We start from the raw sequence: 17,287 nt of genomic DNA on the forward strand, positions 1-17,287 counted from the left end.
GTGGTTTTCCCAGCAGATATCAGGGTGGTTGAAGTCCCCCAGGAGGACCAAGGCCTGTGATCGGGAGGCTTCTTGCAGCTGCCCGTAGAAGGCTTCATCCACTTCCTCATCCTGGTCAGAAGGCCTGTAGTAAACTCCCACCACCGTGTCACCCCTGTTGGCTTGCCCCTTTATCCTCACCCACAGGTTCTCTACGCGTGTTCCATCCTCTCCTATGCTGAGCTCTATGCATTCCAGTTGCTCTCTCACCTAAAGAGCAACTCTGCCACTTTGCCTTCCTGCCCTGTCCCTCCTGAAAAGCCTGTAGSCCTCCATGGCCACATTCCAGTCACAGAAGCCATCCCACCATGTCTCAGTAATTGCAATGAGATCATGGTCCTGTAACCGCATGTGCATCTTCAATTCCTCCTGTTTATTCCCAAGGCTGCGTGTGTTTATGTAGAGGCATTTGAGTGGGGCTCCCAATGTGCCTCTCCTCCTTGTCGGGACAAGCAAACTTTTAGTGCTTCCAAGAGAAACAGTCATGGCACATTTCTTTTTTTGATTTCACATGCATTCTATAGCAACTGAGCTATAAACATGGTGCAATTTATGACTGAGTCACCAGTTTTGTAAATTAAGCAGATATAACAACATGTTCTCTGCCTGTAGATGAAACTTTTCAGATTTGTATTTCCTCTCTTCTTTTCTGTTCACTGCTTTGTGAAGGTAGCTTCATAACAAACCTGTTAACTCCAGGAGCAAATGACTAGTACCAGAGCACTCAAACTGACACCGCACTCTACTGTATTCTATACAGTAGAAATGTGGTCTACTTTGGATATTGCATAAAACCAATCAGAGCTCCATAATTCCCTTTCTTAGCTCTTTAAATCTTCAGTGGTATTAGATGGCCAGCCTAAAGGCAATGCATTGAAAAATGTTTTGCCAGTAGATGTTCCACCTCTCAGATTTTTAGATCTTAGATCATTTCCTTGAATGCTTTTTGCCCCTTTTTTTATTAAGATTGCTTTGGACATATTACCACAGGCCATACTTTTTTCATCTAGTGGACTTGTAATGCCCAGGTTATATAGTCAGGCTGAGCACCCCATGCATGAAGAGAGTTAAAGAAAGATCCTGAATGCTATGAGAGAGCTGGATAAAGTGGACAGTAAGGACAGAATTCATCTGCCTTTTTTTTCCCCGAGATACTCACCCACTAGAGAGAAACAGAAATGTTCAGAAGTTAATTCACCTGTCCCTCTACCTCAGATGTTTGCTTTATGAGGCAATGAATCACTTCCTAAAGGTGACTCTTGCTTCTGAACACAGAGTAGGAACTAGAATAATTAACTAACTTTTGGATACTGGATTAAAACAGGAAATTCTTGCACTTAAGCATATATTTTACAGCTTGTTCTCTCTGCATTCAGAATTTACAGATTTGAGGAAAGTACTACATAATTGATATTTCAGTCTGTTCTTTTAAAGTCCAAAATGTAACTGAAAATATAAAGTGACTGAAAGTATAAAGTGACTGAAAGTATAAAGTCCAAATGTGACTGCAGGAGCAGTTAGAAGAGAACTTTGAATTCCAGTCCATGGTCCTATAAATACATTTGTCTTTTTATTTACACAGGACCCAAGCCAAATATATCACATTGCAATTGCTTCACAAAAAGTAAACCACCTTTAAATCATAATAAAACTCTAATTAACTGAGGGATTTAAGGAGGAGTTCTTCATCCCTATCTTTACAGACATCATTGGTGAGCTCCTCCCAGACAGACTTACACCTTCTAGGGATCATGGAATTTGTTTATGTCTCACTGAAATACTTTTTGCTACCACTTCTTTTGATTAACCTAGTCATTAATACATATCAATATCCCTAAATCAGACCAGTCATTTCAAAAAGACTGTTAATTTGCATTTAGTAGTGCTCTGCAGTGGTTCTCTAACTCCAGTGGCTTGATGTAGTTATACCTGATTTACATCAGAACAACTGCAATCAAATCACTCTAGTGTATCCAAAAGCTTTATAGGCTGGGAGGACAAAATCCTGGTATAAGCAAGTTCTTGAAAAAAGCCAATGAGCAACATTGTTTAAGGGAAATTCTCTTATTGGCTAGTTTTAGGAATAATTGAAAATGTAAGTAATTAGGACTGCTTTTTATATAAATGAGATTGGTTTACAATAGCATTTCAAATTAATTTTCTGTAGTTCAAGCCAAGGATGATCTTGGAAATGGAAGTGTGTTAGATTTTTAACTGGTATGTCATCTAAGTCCATAAATGTCAGTACAGATAATGTGGTATAGTTTTCCAGATTTATATCAGCTAAGAATTTTAATTTTTTTTTCCTTCCCTAGAGTGGATGGGTAGTTTGCATAGATTTGACTTGAATTGCCTTGTTCACTCTCTGAAGATGAGTTGCTCTATGCAATGAAATTATGCTGATAAAGAAGAGACATCAGATAGTCCTTAGAGAAATTGTTTTGTCATGTCACCCAGATTTAATTAGGCAAAACTAAAAGAGGAGAGAAAAAAGAAAAAGAAAGCTTAGCTGACATTGAAAACTATTCTTGTATTTTTAAGATTAGAATCCCACATGACTTGCTACTGAAAAAATAGGGAATTCATCTTATACATGACTATAAAAAATAAAATGTTTTCTTAAAATTGAATCTGTTTAATTAACTGAGTAACAAAGTAGATATGGATCAGTCCCTTGTGAAAGTTTTTTTTGCAGTCAGACTCTTCTGATTTTACAGTGTATTTTAGCAGCTGTATTTATTCTTAAGATTACAGTTAGTACATGAAGTATCTATAGAGATAAATGGTTACTGTCCTTTTTCGCCCTTAGAGAAACACAGATGGAAACTTTGTTCAGATATTTGCACTTGTACTAACTTTACGCTCAGGTTGAATTCATATATTTCCTCTGAAATTTAGTATAGGTAAACACATAGCAATGACAGGTATATGCAAAAAAAATCTTAGCTTTACTTATAAAATGATAGCTTTTAAATTGATGATTGCCGTGCAGGAGCAAGATCGTTATACTCCAAGAATTTGTGGCACCTTTAATTTGACTTTGCTATTTTTATGTTCTAATGCAGAGTCTTCAGTCTTTGCACATTAAAAAATGCAGGAATATTATTTCAAAGAAAGCGATTATCKTTTCTAAATTGTTTTCATAAAACACTAGATAAGAGTACTTTAGGCACAAGTAATTCTCACAGTAGAGCCATTGGCCTAGCAAATAATGAAATATGAGCTTTTTTTGAAAGAGAGAGAGCTACAATTCCCCATCTCTTTCAAACACCTGTGAGAGGCTGATCTTTTTTTAGGAACATATAGAATCCAAATCCAAGATTTCAGATAATACAGATGAAGATCTCATACTCTGGTATTAAGTTTTGATATAAATTCTTTGCTGGATATTTCCCTCTACAATCTCTGACAGAGACRTATAGTCCATTTTTCACTTAAACATTGTGATTGTAATAAAATTTCTAAATACACGATTTGTTATTACATGCTAGGCATAAGGATATAATAGAGGGATAGTAAATTAAGGGACATCCTGTGAGGGTAACCTCTGGAAAAGATGTAATATGATTGTAAATATGTTTCCCAAAATCCCTATTTTTCTTTCATTATTCCTTTTTTAGCAGTACTTTGTGTCATGATTATGATTCCCAGGTCAGTTGTTCATGCCAGTATGCCAGATGTTAAGAGTTCAGTTTAACTTAAATCACAATAATGACACAATTTCATTTTCGGTATTGAAGTGTCATTTCAAGAATATAATATTCCATTTTATATGGTTGCTATGTGAGCTGTAATGCCTGTTAGAAAAGATAATTTTGTTTAAGTATTTTCAACATGGAAAAAAACTAATGAAATAAGACTTACTAATCAAAGTCATTAAACTGAATGGCTTCTGCCATAAGTTACAGTAGTTGCTAGACTGATAATGCAGTAACAACCATTCTCTCAGCTTCAAAATTACCAGCTAAACATTTTGTAGAGGTTTTCTATTAGAGAAACTACCTCACTATGGATGTTCAAACGCTCTTTTCCTTTTTTTTTTTTTTCTGTCAGATTTAATCATCTGTGCTGGATATCCCATGGACACAGAATAACTAAATCAAGTTCCTGGATAGCCAAATGGTCATTTAAAATAATATTTTTTAATAATACAGCCTTCATTGTTTTTCAACATAATATATTATAATTTGTTTAAAGTCCTATGGGAAACATTTCTTACAGCTAAACAAATATGACCATTTTACTTAGCTGTTTCTTCTGTTTTACTACATATTCCTACAGAGAACAGGCAATAAGGAATGATGAATAGTATGTAAACAATGTATAGATATTAATTGATATACTGCTGTGCATCAACTTTTTATAAAATGACACTCATATAACAACAGGAGTTTGGTCATTTTTGTCAGTAAAATATCAATGTTGCCTAGTGAATCATTTCTGTCCCTTTTAAAACCTACATGAATTTAGTAGTTTTGAAATTGAACAATGCTGTTCTGAGACTTGCTAAAATATGTGTCTGTTTTGTAAGCTTTCCCTGCATATCAGTACAGAGTGGTATACTTAAAGCTATTTCTGTTTGTGTACTCAGATCCTAGACTGTCCTCTCTATTTAAAAACAAAAGGAAATCAGAGATTTAGGCATATGCATAGCAATGAATCTTGTTGACTTGATGTGCCTTTTGAAGCTCAACGCTAAATAAAGCTAAATTTGCAGGAATGAGCCATGTGTCAGTTTAACTAAGTTTCATTAATCAGGCTCAAAGGCTAAATTGAATGATGCAATTTCGAAAAAGCTAAGCTCTGCAAGTCTGTAAAAATTCTTTATGGATGAATGGTGACGTGATGTTTTGAAAACTTTCCACATCCTTAGTAGGCATAAAGAGTTTAGAGTGATAACTTCTTCAATACTGAGCAATCCAAGTGTCTGTCTCCCGATTGTGGTTCCTTTTATTCCCCATAGTTCTCCAATGCTATTCCATAAAGTCTGGTGCCTGAAAAATATCCTAATATGGCCTTTGTGCCATATGTCATAGAATCATATTAGATACCAGCATTTAGCAACTGAATATTTTAAGTTCATGGTGCATTCTCAGTTTGGGGATAGGATTCATCTTGCTTAAATGTAGCGAGTTATACTCAGTGCATATCTAATAAGAACAGTGGAATTCAGACAGATATTTGTCACACCCTGAAGACCTGAYAGTTAACCACATAAAAAACATTGAACTCTCTATCAGCATCTAGGTCGGCTGTAAGGTGTATACATTTCAATAGAATTAAAGCTATAGAAAGCCAGAAAGCAGTAGAAAACTATTACCATATTAACATACTCTTCTTATATGTTAATGGAAGGTCAAGCAGGTTTGCTTAATGCAAGAATATTTTGAGAACTATATAACCAAAATTAYCTGTGCATTTATTTTACATGAATAGCAAGGTAACTAGAAGCTCCCTAATGCAAAAGAAAAACAATCTACTCAACCGCAGGTCTGGCATGTTAATATGCTTGCATTAGCGTATTATTCATATTCTAAAGACATTCTGGAGGTAGCAAATGAGTAATTTTATGAGAGCCAAAAAAATGAATGTTATTCAGGCACTCACAGACACGACAGAGTTAAGCCAGATCAGTGAACTGCAGTTTTGAAAGAAATGCCCACTGTGTATATCTGGGTATAATTTATGTTTTAGAGAATAAATTAGATGAATTTGAAAGGATCTGGAAACCATTTCTGAGCAACACGGAAAGGGATTCACTTAATTCTATATYCAACACTTAACTGCTAGCATATGGCTTMACAACTTGTCTAACATTTATAGATGCTGATTGTCTGAGATACAGCAATTTTTAAATTATTCACCCTCTTATGATTTATCATTTCTATKGCTTTTCTTGAAGAAAAGTGAAGCACAATGCAAAAGAGATAACAATAAGAATTATGATTCTTACCATGCCAAGACTTATTCACGCAAGAAATTTCCTAGTATCTAGCTAGGCAAAATAAATACTGATGAACCTAGACTTTTTAAAGTGAAAACTTAAAAATATTGGCTTTAGTACGGACTGTTATTATACAGTTACAACTTCTTTATTTGAGTTAAAGGGTAATTACATTTTATTAGTCATTGTCCTTTATTTCTGAAAATACTAGTGTAAGTTTTAGTAGTGAATATTTTTGTGTTTCTTTCTGTTTGGGAAATGCTGAGGCCATACATTGGTGATTTAATCCATTATACACATGCCAACTAACTCCAAAGAACTTGAACTTGCTACAGGATTATATGTATTTTACATATTTTGCATTTCATTAATATTCTTTGATGCTAATTTAAATCATTCTGATATTTCATAAACTATCTAGAATGTCATCAGTTTCAAAAAAATGAAATAAAAACACATTTGGGCAGAATCACATGCAGCTGCATAACACATGCAAAAAGCACTGTGCATTTGTACTACTATGTCTGATCAAGAGCACAGTCCCTTCCCAGGTCTAATGGCCTCATTTAATGCAAGGAGGAACTGTAGCATGTCGTAGTGTTGCTTAGGCTTCCCTTGATCTCCTCTATTAGAAGCRTATAGGCTCTTAATGCATAAGATTACTTGTGTTTGCAGGCATGAACCTTTGCAAAACACAGCCATAGTGAATGAAGAATCAAGCCTTAATCAGGAGCAGGGAGCTGTTCCAATGAATAACTAAACTCTATCTCTTTAGGTAAGGACAAATGGAGTTGAGATAGCTTGTACAATAAAAAAAAGATTTTGTATGGTCAATATTTTTATTTACTTGTCCTCTGCATCTTAGAGTAGGGTTTCTGTGATTTTACCAGGTTACCAAACGATAGATTTTTATATCCTGGAAATACACATTTCTCCTCAGAAGCAGCATGTAGTTTAGCTGGGAGCATAAGTTCAGGGTCTGCTATYTCTATGATAAAGCCTCCCTTGAACTGCCTTAAGTGTGTCCTGAGGTTAAGATCTGCAAAGGGAAAAAAAAAAATCCACTGAAATGGTTTCTCTCTCCCTTCTGGCTGCTTCTAAAGCTTCCTATGCCATTACTGTTGATCACAGTGTCAATAAGTATTTCATTGGAGTATTCTTTGCAGCCTAACTGCAGTAACAGCATGTGAAAGAAAAACATAATGGAACTTTTATGTTTGTACTTACTAATGAGTATGGGAGTGTGACAGATACGTTCCTTTCCCAGCTCATCCTGGCCTGTTCCTTACATGCAGCCCTGTTTTGTTGCTGACCACCAGCTACCGATCTAATTCTGGCAGGCGCCATCGTCCTGATTTCTGTTCTCACTGAGACTTAACAAAAACAGTCCTCAAGGCTGCATCGTAAACAGGGAGATAAGGCCGACACACTAACCTAAGTCTTTGAAGTTAAAAATATGACTACAAGCCAATCATCTTATTCCATAAATACTCGGACAGCCTGAGAGCCCCTTTGAGCTCTCCTGACACSGCTGCGGCCTGCACACCAGGATCTCCCCTTGGGCAGGGACGCCTCTCAAGGTTACTCCTCGAGGTTCCTCGAGAGATCTTCCTTTCCACAGCAGATTTGTGGTAAGTGAATATAGCGCGCTTTCTTTTTTTTTTCTTCCTTGCTTGCTCTCTCTCTCTCTCTCTCTCTCTCTTTCTTTAACTTTACTTTGTAACATAAGCACCCTCAGTCAGAAACCGTTGACCAGGTCTGGGACTAGGACTGGATTCAGCCACACCCAGACTCCTCTCAGAAGGAGCCTGGAAAGCAAGGGGGTCCAATCTGAACCTTGTGACCCAACGGGAGGGTATCCCAAGATAATTGTGTATTATCTTGAGCCTCCATGCAGTGTATAATAAGTGACCTTGCCATAGAATCTCGTGAAGTCATTGTCCATATTAATAAATCCTGTTATTATTTCTTTCATACGAGTGAAGTGCATTTGTCACTCACCCCTGCCACCACTCGTTCCGTGACAGGGAGTATTCTTCATATACTKCCCTAACAATATCAGAAGATTTCTCATCAACTTGAACTCCAAAGATTTTGGGGCTGAAGCCTTATACTCAAATCATTCAGCTAGCAATTACAGGATATCATTTATGGTAGCATTTTCAGACAGAAGGAACACATACATTCAGGAGAAGTTCATTATTAGTAAGCTAATAGAAATAAAGAGGCAGTCCATTTTTCACCAGTTTTTACAGGATTTAARGCACAGTAAAACATTCAAGTACAAGTTTCATTTTTTGCCAGCACCAACAACTTGTCCATAGTGATGTTGGRTTTTTTTCTTCTTCTTTTAAAATGTGGCTATTTTAAGATGCAGTGAGTCCTGTTTGAATCTTCTCTGTGATCGTCTATCTATAGTAGGTTTTTGTGCTTTTAGAAAGACCATCACCTCTGTACAGTTATGCATTCAGTATAACTGAATTTGTTTACATCCACAGAAATAATTTTCTCATCTGTTTATTTTTAAATGCTGTAATATTTATCATATTTTGTACAGTCTTACAAGCAAAACTGCTTGAATAGCATGTCAAATTGTCAGCTAAAATGATGCTTCTGTGACTGAATTTATGCCATTTAAAATGCCATGGTTATAGGCTTTTCAACTTCTGCATATAAGATGGCAAAGACGGTACCTTTGAAATCCTATGTTGAAATATTTGCAGATAGACACACCACACTAACCTAAAAGCATGAAAAAAGCAAATTCAAGGAAATATAGTTTTACATGAAGATATTTGCTAGGAATTATGTGATTCTTTTTGTACATCATCTGCTACTTAATGTGCCATTAGACGTATTTGCATGTTCAGAATAGTCTACACTCAGTAGACTGTTGTCTCCTGCTAGTGTTCAGAAGCTTGTGTACAGGACCAAAGGTTGACACACTGACATTTCTTGTCATTAGGTAGAACTTTATGATTTTAGCTTTAAAAAAATCTAAATAAGTCAGTGTTTCAAAGGGGCTTCAGCTGCTGAGGCAAGTTCCCTTTCTTCAGATACAGATACAGAATTTTGATTTGTTCACCTCTCTATAGGCCGTTGGAAGGTATGTTTGCAATCTGATGTTAATAGTGTGGTTCTTCAGTTTATCTGACAGAAACCTATCCTCCCACTTCTGAAAATCTCCAGCTCACCTTCCCAGTGTCTGCCCAGCTGTAGACTGATGTGCAAAAAAAATCYCAGTGGTTATATACATAAATATATGTTTGTACTCTGGCTTTGCAAAGATATGTGACATGACATTCTTTCAGCAAAGCCRAAATGATGAGTCTGAAGGGCAACAACCCAATCCAGTTTCTATAACAACTGTGAAAGTGCTCCAAATCTTTTTCACCAAGATACAGAATCTACTGCCATTTTACCTAATAGCTTTAATCTAGTAAATTAGTTTAAGGAGATAGTATTATTAGGAACAGAAAGCAGCATGTTTACAGAAATGACATTCACCAACAGCTGCAGCTTCTCTGCACCACTGTAAATGCAAGCTTCTAACCAGTTTCACAACATCAATCCAAAATCCTGTCTCACAGTCCTGAAACAGAAACTCATCTTCCAGAATGAGTTCTCTAGCTTGACTATCTCCACTGATTGATTATAATAATCTGCTACGTGCTGCGAGCTGTTAGTACATCTCTAGTCATTGACTGAATAAATATGTTGTATTTACCACATGGTTTGAATTTTATTTTTTCATTTCTTCTTAGCCGTAAACTCACTTGTCATTTTCACCACAAATAAGGAAATRGAGCATGGGTCAGAAAACAGCTTATGCACAGAGAATACATTAAATGAAATATATACCTAGTGTAACTGTAGTTGGAGTAATCTTAGCAAGGCATTTGTCAAATTCAAGGAACATCAAGTTTTTACTGCCCAAAATATTACATAGAAAAAAGCTGGAACATGCAAACTGCAATTTAATCATATAATTTATTAAACATACTGAAGTGTAAAGGCCCTGTTACAAGACACAGAACTGAAGCATGATTTGGATACTCTTACTTTCTCTACATACGTCTTCACTCGTAAATATATGTAAATATATGTCAATGCAGACCTAAGTTTCACAGACTGAGAAAGTATCTGAAAAATGACAGCCCGATAGTATCATATTAAATTTGATCCCCAATATCTWTGCTGCTTGTACAAGACTATCAGCAGCACTTTGCCGTCTCTTCAGTCCACATTGTTCTTGGCTAGTACATCCCAATATAATCATGATAGGATTAGTCTTGGTCTTTATAAGCAGAATGACAAAAAAAGCTTAATTCATAATGAGTTYTGAAAGTATTAACAGGAAATAATAGAGGTACACAAACAGGAAATGATTGAGAGATGCACAATTCACAGAAAACTTTTTTTTCTTCTATGYTTTACATAATTTATATTAAACATGCTTCATTTCAGTAGTATTCCCATCATATCCTTAAGATACCCTCTGTTTTAGATTATTTTCTCAGTGTGTGCGTTCAGAACTCAGATGAAATTTTCTTTAGACACCTAAATGTAGATATTTACATAAAGATGTCTAAATATAAACATGGTGAGTGGAAATCTAGGGAAATAAAGTTGTTCAGCTATACACCGCTAGCTACACCTGGGATGCCCTGAGGTGTCTGAGATGTCTGTCTGGGCCTTGTGGACATGAAAGASGAGTGCTGGGAGCTCCCAGCCCAGGAGTCTGGGTGAGAGCTTGAGGCTACATGTGTACTTTCTGCATCTCAAATAATACTAAATACCTATGTATAGGCAAMCAAATCCCACCCCCAAAACAGTTAAAAGGAAGCTGATGGAAGTAAACCTTTTGAGAGAAGGGATCCAAAGCAGTTCTCTAAGCTGAGGTCTTCCGTGGTATCTGGAGGTATCCTTCTGGCTACTGCTTCAGATGAACATAGGTTCCCCTAGAGACTTTGTCACATGAAAGCCTCATGTGTATGTCCCCAAACTGAAATGCTAATGTGACATATGGGCATGCACCTCCCTTCCTTCCTTGATTTAACAGGAAAGAAACCTAAACATGCAGAGAAGAGAGGACACCAGTATGGCCTTCATGCTGGTATGCTGCATAGTATGGTCCAGGTCTGGAGCTTGTCATTCACTCCAGCTGGCACATGCAGGCATGCCTGATGCACCAATAATTTACTGCAGAGAAGCTCCATGTTCCTCATACATATTTTTTATAGTATTGGCTTTGATATTTACATGTAAACATAATGAGTTTTAGAGATTATGAAGACAATTTATAAGGAATAATAGAACATTCATAATACAATTCTAAATCTCTGCACATTTACCTGGCAGCAAAATTGGATATTTATTGCCAATCAGAATGAAACTTAACACATGATGATGATTTCCATTAAATTTGTATATATCATGAACTGCCTTTTTCTGTAAATTCACATGGTGGCCATTAGGGAATGACTGCATTCCTGACTAATGCTGACAGAAGACTGAGTAATAATGTTAAATTACAAGTATGAAATGAAAGCATTTGTATGAAGAATCAGGCAAGGTATAAACAACACACTATTCAAAGTTATGAGATTTTATTTACAAGCAGGAACACATTGACAACATGACCAGAAACAATTATTTTTTTCTGTCTGACGAAGACGTTGTAAAAGGCATTTGTAGTGGAAATACTGTTTAAAAAAATCACTTAAGAGTCTGAACAGCTAGATTGTAGCTGCTACGCAGTGAAAGAGTGAAAAGACAGAACAGATGACAAAGGGATTCAGTAGTTCTTAATAAACACATTTTTTGTGTGTGTTTAAATGTTGTTCTGAACCTTTTATGAATAATATGAACAWAGCCCAAGAGTAACATAAGTATCTTTTGTGGAACAATCACTGAAATTCCATCTCCAGGTGAGGAGGAACTTCTTTACTGTTAGGGTGACAGAGCAGTGGAACAGGCTGCCCAGGGAGGTTGTGGAGTCTCCTTCTCTGGAGGTCTTCAAAACCCGCCTGGATGCCGCCCTGTGCCACATGCTCTAGGTGTGCCTGCTTGAGCAGGAAGGTTGGACTAGATGATCTCTAGAGGTCCCTTCCAACCTTGAATATTCTGTGATTCTGTGAAATTACATTTTTTTCTTAACTACTTCTTAGCAAAACAGAATTTTCTTCAATATTTTTTCTTCCTAGCATAGCACAGATCATAGCCTTCTGTACTGCATGAATGGAATAAATCCACAATTTGGGGATACAAGCCAATGTGTTGTTTAAGTTTTCTATTTTTAGAGAACTCAGCAAGATAATATCTTTTTTTAAGATACAGACAAAACCTGTTTATTCATTTTTAAATTCCAAACATAGGCTTAAAAACAAAGCACRAGCAACCACATAATCTATAGAGAGACGTAATTCAAAATCTGAATCATTTTGTTCAAAATCGTCTTTTTTATTATTTTAATTTGAGGATTTTTTCTTGATAAATTTGAAATAATAATCAAAGACCAGTTTTTGTTCCTTGCTTCATAGCCAGAATAATGGCTTTGTTTTCTATCCTTTGTCCAAGTAGAGGTTATCCCATGAAACCCTGRGAAGTCTGCAGATGCTATTGAAATTTCCAGTAACTAAAGAATCATCTAATATTCAAAGCATTGGAGTTTTGTATTAAACTGCTTGCTAGGGAATTCACCTTAAAGTAACAATATAGAATTATGCAGTCCTGTTTCACTTTTTGCCATTGGTTCACACAAACCTGCATGCCTTATTTGAATAAATCTGCAAGAAAGCTGTAGTAAGTTAAACATGTTTTGAATATAACAGATTAAGCTTTGAAATAAAAGAGAAAGAAAACTTTTTTTTTCCCCAAAATATACACATTTCTGGCTGCTGTATTACTAGATCCCCTGAAACCTGAGTGAAATTTTCCATGTCTTCAGARTCTTTGGAACAAAGTTTATCAATCAAGGTTTCATAGCTGTAATAATCATATCATGCTGGTATCCGGGACCAACATTTTATAGTCACATGGAATCTAATTTCACCCTCTACTTTCAAAATTAGAGGGACAGCATATAAAATTCAGTTGTTTGTGAGTAGAGATATCAGAATCTTGTCCTAGGTTCTTTTAAAACCCTGTTGCTTTTTATTATTATTATTATTATTATTATTATTATTATTATTATTATTATTATTATTATTATTTAAAACCTTTAGAATTCTTTTTTTTTTTTTTTGTAATTCTCCAGTGAATGAATAGGAAGAGTGTCTGAGGTTCCCTGTTACTTGTAAGTAGATCAACAACTATTTATACCCCTTTCAAATTCTAAGAATGTGAAAATAATACCAATCATAATCATAAATCATAAACCATCAAAACTATCTATTTTTTACAGCTAATGTGAACTTCAAAAGGATAGAACAACTCTCTTACTCTGTTAGATGAACAGAATGATAAACAATATTTAATTCAGACTTTTGCATTAAGAGATAATAGCTATTAACTTTTTTGTCCGCTCATGCACTTCCTATTGCTCTACAAAAATAACATTCTGCTAGAAATTCTGTTTACSTTTTCTTAGCAATATATACTTGTACTAAAATTTAAAGACTTGGGTAGTTCAAACAGTGGATTTTCTGAAGAAAATGGCATAGCAATTTTATGTGCATTAACTTAGTAGCATATGTTTAATCTCTCTCATTAGCATTGCTTCTACCAAAGAAGCAAAATGTCAATTAGGTGTTGAGCATTGCCAATAATACTAACATGAGAAAGGAAGTAAAATCAAGAATGAAACTGATTTTCTATTTAAATTTCCCATTGCAATGAGATAGCGCTCACAAAAGCTGGGCCACTAATTTGTTCATCTTGTACTCTTTTACTTGCTTGTTAACTAATTGCTCTGAACAACTTTYGTAAATGTTAATTACATAATGATGGCTCCATAGCTTTCTTCCAGCATTAAATACGTATTAAAATCCCACTCTCTCATGAATATCTCCTGAATTAATTTTTCAAGAAAATGTACTACCAGTCCAGTTCATTCTTCTTAACCCATAAATACATTGCAGTCATGGGATTTCTGTGCATTTTACTGAATTTCAGCTTTAAATGAGTGTTCCATGAGTCTTAACTAATTAATTATTAAAGGCTTGAATTTGAAGAAACAATAGAGACTCTCTTTTGGCTTTCTTCTTGTATATTCTCTGAAATAATGAAGTTCCAGTCATTATTACTGTCAATGCCCATGGAAGGACTTTGGAGCCTAAATTTGTGTTGTGTTTAGCCTCCAAAAAGGTATTTAAATAAGATCATAATGTGATCATAATGCAATATAAATTCTGAAGAATCAATAAAGCTTTCACGCACCTAGTTCTTCTACACTAAAAATATCAAAAARTAAATCTTGTTTCTCTGCAAGCCAACGGTCTTGATATCTGTTTCTTTCCCAAGTTGTGTGATTCTCCACAAATTCATTCTCCTTCTAAGTTTCCCCAAGAAGCACAGCCTGGAAGACTTTCTAAACATCCAATTATGTGATCAGGCTCGATCAATAACAGAGATGCTCATCACTTTCTCTTACCAGAGGAGGAACTCTTGTCAGTCTCTAGAAGCTCAGTAGTTCAAATCCTGCATGCAGGAGACAGAGTAAGTTGTTTTGCCACTTCACAGGATTGATGGTTGCGCTTCCCATTTCCTAGGGACATATCATAACTACCAGCCACTCTGAATTAGAGTCTATAGCTGATTCAACTTGAGTAAAAGTGATGATTTACTGAGCTAAAAGACACCAAAGAAATATGACTGATGTTTTCGCCAACAGCATGGACTATATATTTGAGTAGAAAAGACTGCCCCTTCTCCCAACACTCTTTATGAACTCCATGACCTGAAGTATTTAGGAATGGAAAGTTCACTGTTGGTAAATGAAGAGATGAAAGGAACAGAAGTCCCTAAAGAATCTAGGAAAGAAGGAGTCCTCTGTGAGAGCTATTGATTGGCTACATCACATTGCTTGTGTATCTGAGCTTGGGTTAAATATTTTTAAGCTGAAGAAAGCAATTCAGGCCAATCAGTCTCACCTCCATCCCTGGAAAAGTGATGGAATAGATCATCCTGGCTATTGTATCCAAGCATGTGGAGCACAGGAAGATCCTCAGGGGTAGTCAGCATAGATTCATAGAATCATAGAATCATAGAATGCCAAAGGTTGGAAGGGACCTCAGAGGTCATCTAGTCCAACCCCCSTGCTCATGCAGGGTCACCTAGAGCATGTGGCACAGGGCTGCATCCAAGCAGGTTTTAAAGATCTCCAAAGAAGGAGACTCCACAACCTCTCTGGGCAGCCTGTTCCAGTGCTTTGYCACCCTCACAGTGAAGAAATGCTTCCTTAAGTTCCTGTGGAACTTCCRATGCTTCAGTTTGAAGCCATTTCCCSTAGTCCTGTCACTGTCCACCACTGAAAAGAGGCCGGCCCCCTCCTCCTCCCTCCCTCCCTTGAGGTATTTATACACGCTGATCAGGTCCCCCCTCAGCCTCCTCTTCTCCAGGCTGAACAGACCCAGCTCTCTCAGCCTTTGCTCATAGGGCAGGTGTTCCAGGCCCCTGATCATCCTCGTAGCCCTGCGCTGGACTCTCTCCAGCAGCTCCACATCCCTCTTGTACTGGGGAGCCCAGAACTGGACGCAGTACTMCASATGTGGCCTCACCAGRGCTGAGKAGAGGGGGACGATCACCTCCCTCGACCTGCTGGAGACGCTCTTCTTAATGCACCCCAGGATCCCATTGGCCTTCTTGGCCACCAGGGCACACTGCTGCCTCGTGGTCAACTTGTCGTCCACCATGACACCCAGGTCCCTCTCTGCAGGGCTGCTCTCCAGCAGGTCCACCCCTATCCACCCCTAATCTGTACTGTGTCCGGGGTTATTCCTCCCCAAGTGCAGGACCCTCCCTAAGTGCACTTCACCAAAAGGAAATCATGCTTGACTAACCTGATAGCCTTCTATGATGGAATGACTAGCTGGATAGATGAGGGGAGAGCAGTGGATGTCATCTATCTGGACTTCAGCAAGGCTTTAGACACCATCTCTCATAGCATCCTCCTGAGCAAGCTCTGGAGGTGTGGGATAGATGAGTGGAGGCCTATGGTTAGCAGTGTCCTGCAGGGGTTGGTCCTCACTCCAGTCCTGTTCAATTTATTCATCAACGACCTGGATGTAGGGACGGAGTGCCCTCTCAGCAAGTTTGCTGATGAGCAAACCAAACTGGGAGGAGTAGCTGATACCCCAGAGGGCTGCACCACCATCCAGAGGGACCTGGACAGACTGGATGACTGGGCGGTTAGAAACCTCATGAAGCTCAATAAAGGCAAGTGCAAGGTCCTGCACTTGGGGAGGAATAACCGCAGACACCAGTACAGGTTGAGGACTGACCTTCTGGAGAGCAGCCCCGCAGAGAGGGACCTGGGCATCATGGTGGATGACAAGATGACCATGAGGCAGCAGTGTGCCCTGGTGGCCAAGAAGGCCAATGCGATCCTGGGGTATATTAAGAAGAGCGTCTCCAGMAGGTTGAGGGAGGTGATCGTCCCCCTCTCCTCAGCTCTGGTGAGGCCACATCTGGAGTACTGTGTCCAGTTCTGGGCTCCCCAGTACAAGAGAGATATGGAGCTGCTGGAGAGAGTCCAGCGCAGGGCTACGAGGATGATCAGGGGCCTGGAACATCTGCCCTATGGGCAAAGGCTGAGAGAGCTGGGCCTGTTTAGCATGAAGAAGAGAAGSYKRSGRGGGGATCTAATCAGTGTGTATAAATACCTCCAGGGAGAGTGTGAGGACGATGTGGCTGGCTTTCATTGGTGGCCACCAACAGGACTAGAGGAAACAGCCACAAACTGAAGCACCAAAAGTTCCATAGGAACTTAAGGAAAAAAGTCTTAACGGTGAGGGCGACAGAGCAGTGGAACAGACTGCCTAGAGAGTTTATGGAGTCTTCGTCTATGGAGATCTTCAAAATCTGCTTGGATGCAATCCTGTGCCACATGCTCTAAGTGACCCTGCATGTGCAGGGATGTTGGACTAGATGATCTCTAGAGGTCCCTTCCAATCTTAATGATTCTATGATTTTATGATTCTATGAATTATTTGTGTTTGTGGACATCAGAAGAGAATGCAAGGAAGGGAAGATTACTGAAGCATATATATGAAGAATCAGGCAAGACTGATAAATGGTGCCAGAACCTACCCTGAGGTGCCAGAAAGAAAGAAAAAAAAAAAAAAAAAAAAAAAAAAAAAAAAA

Source organism: Nothoprocta perdicaria, unplaced genomic scaffold, assembly GCF_003342845.1.
Source record: "Nothoprocta perdicaria isolate Ctin4 unplaced genomic scaffold, notPer1 scaffold_202, whole genome shotgun sequence".
NCBI classification, from domain to species: Eukaryota; Metazoa; Chordata; class Aves; order Tinamiformes; family Tinamidae; genus Nothoprocta; species Nothoprocta perdicaria.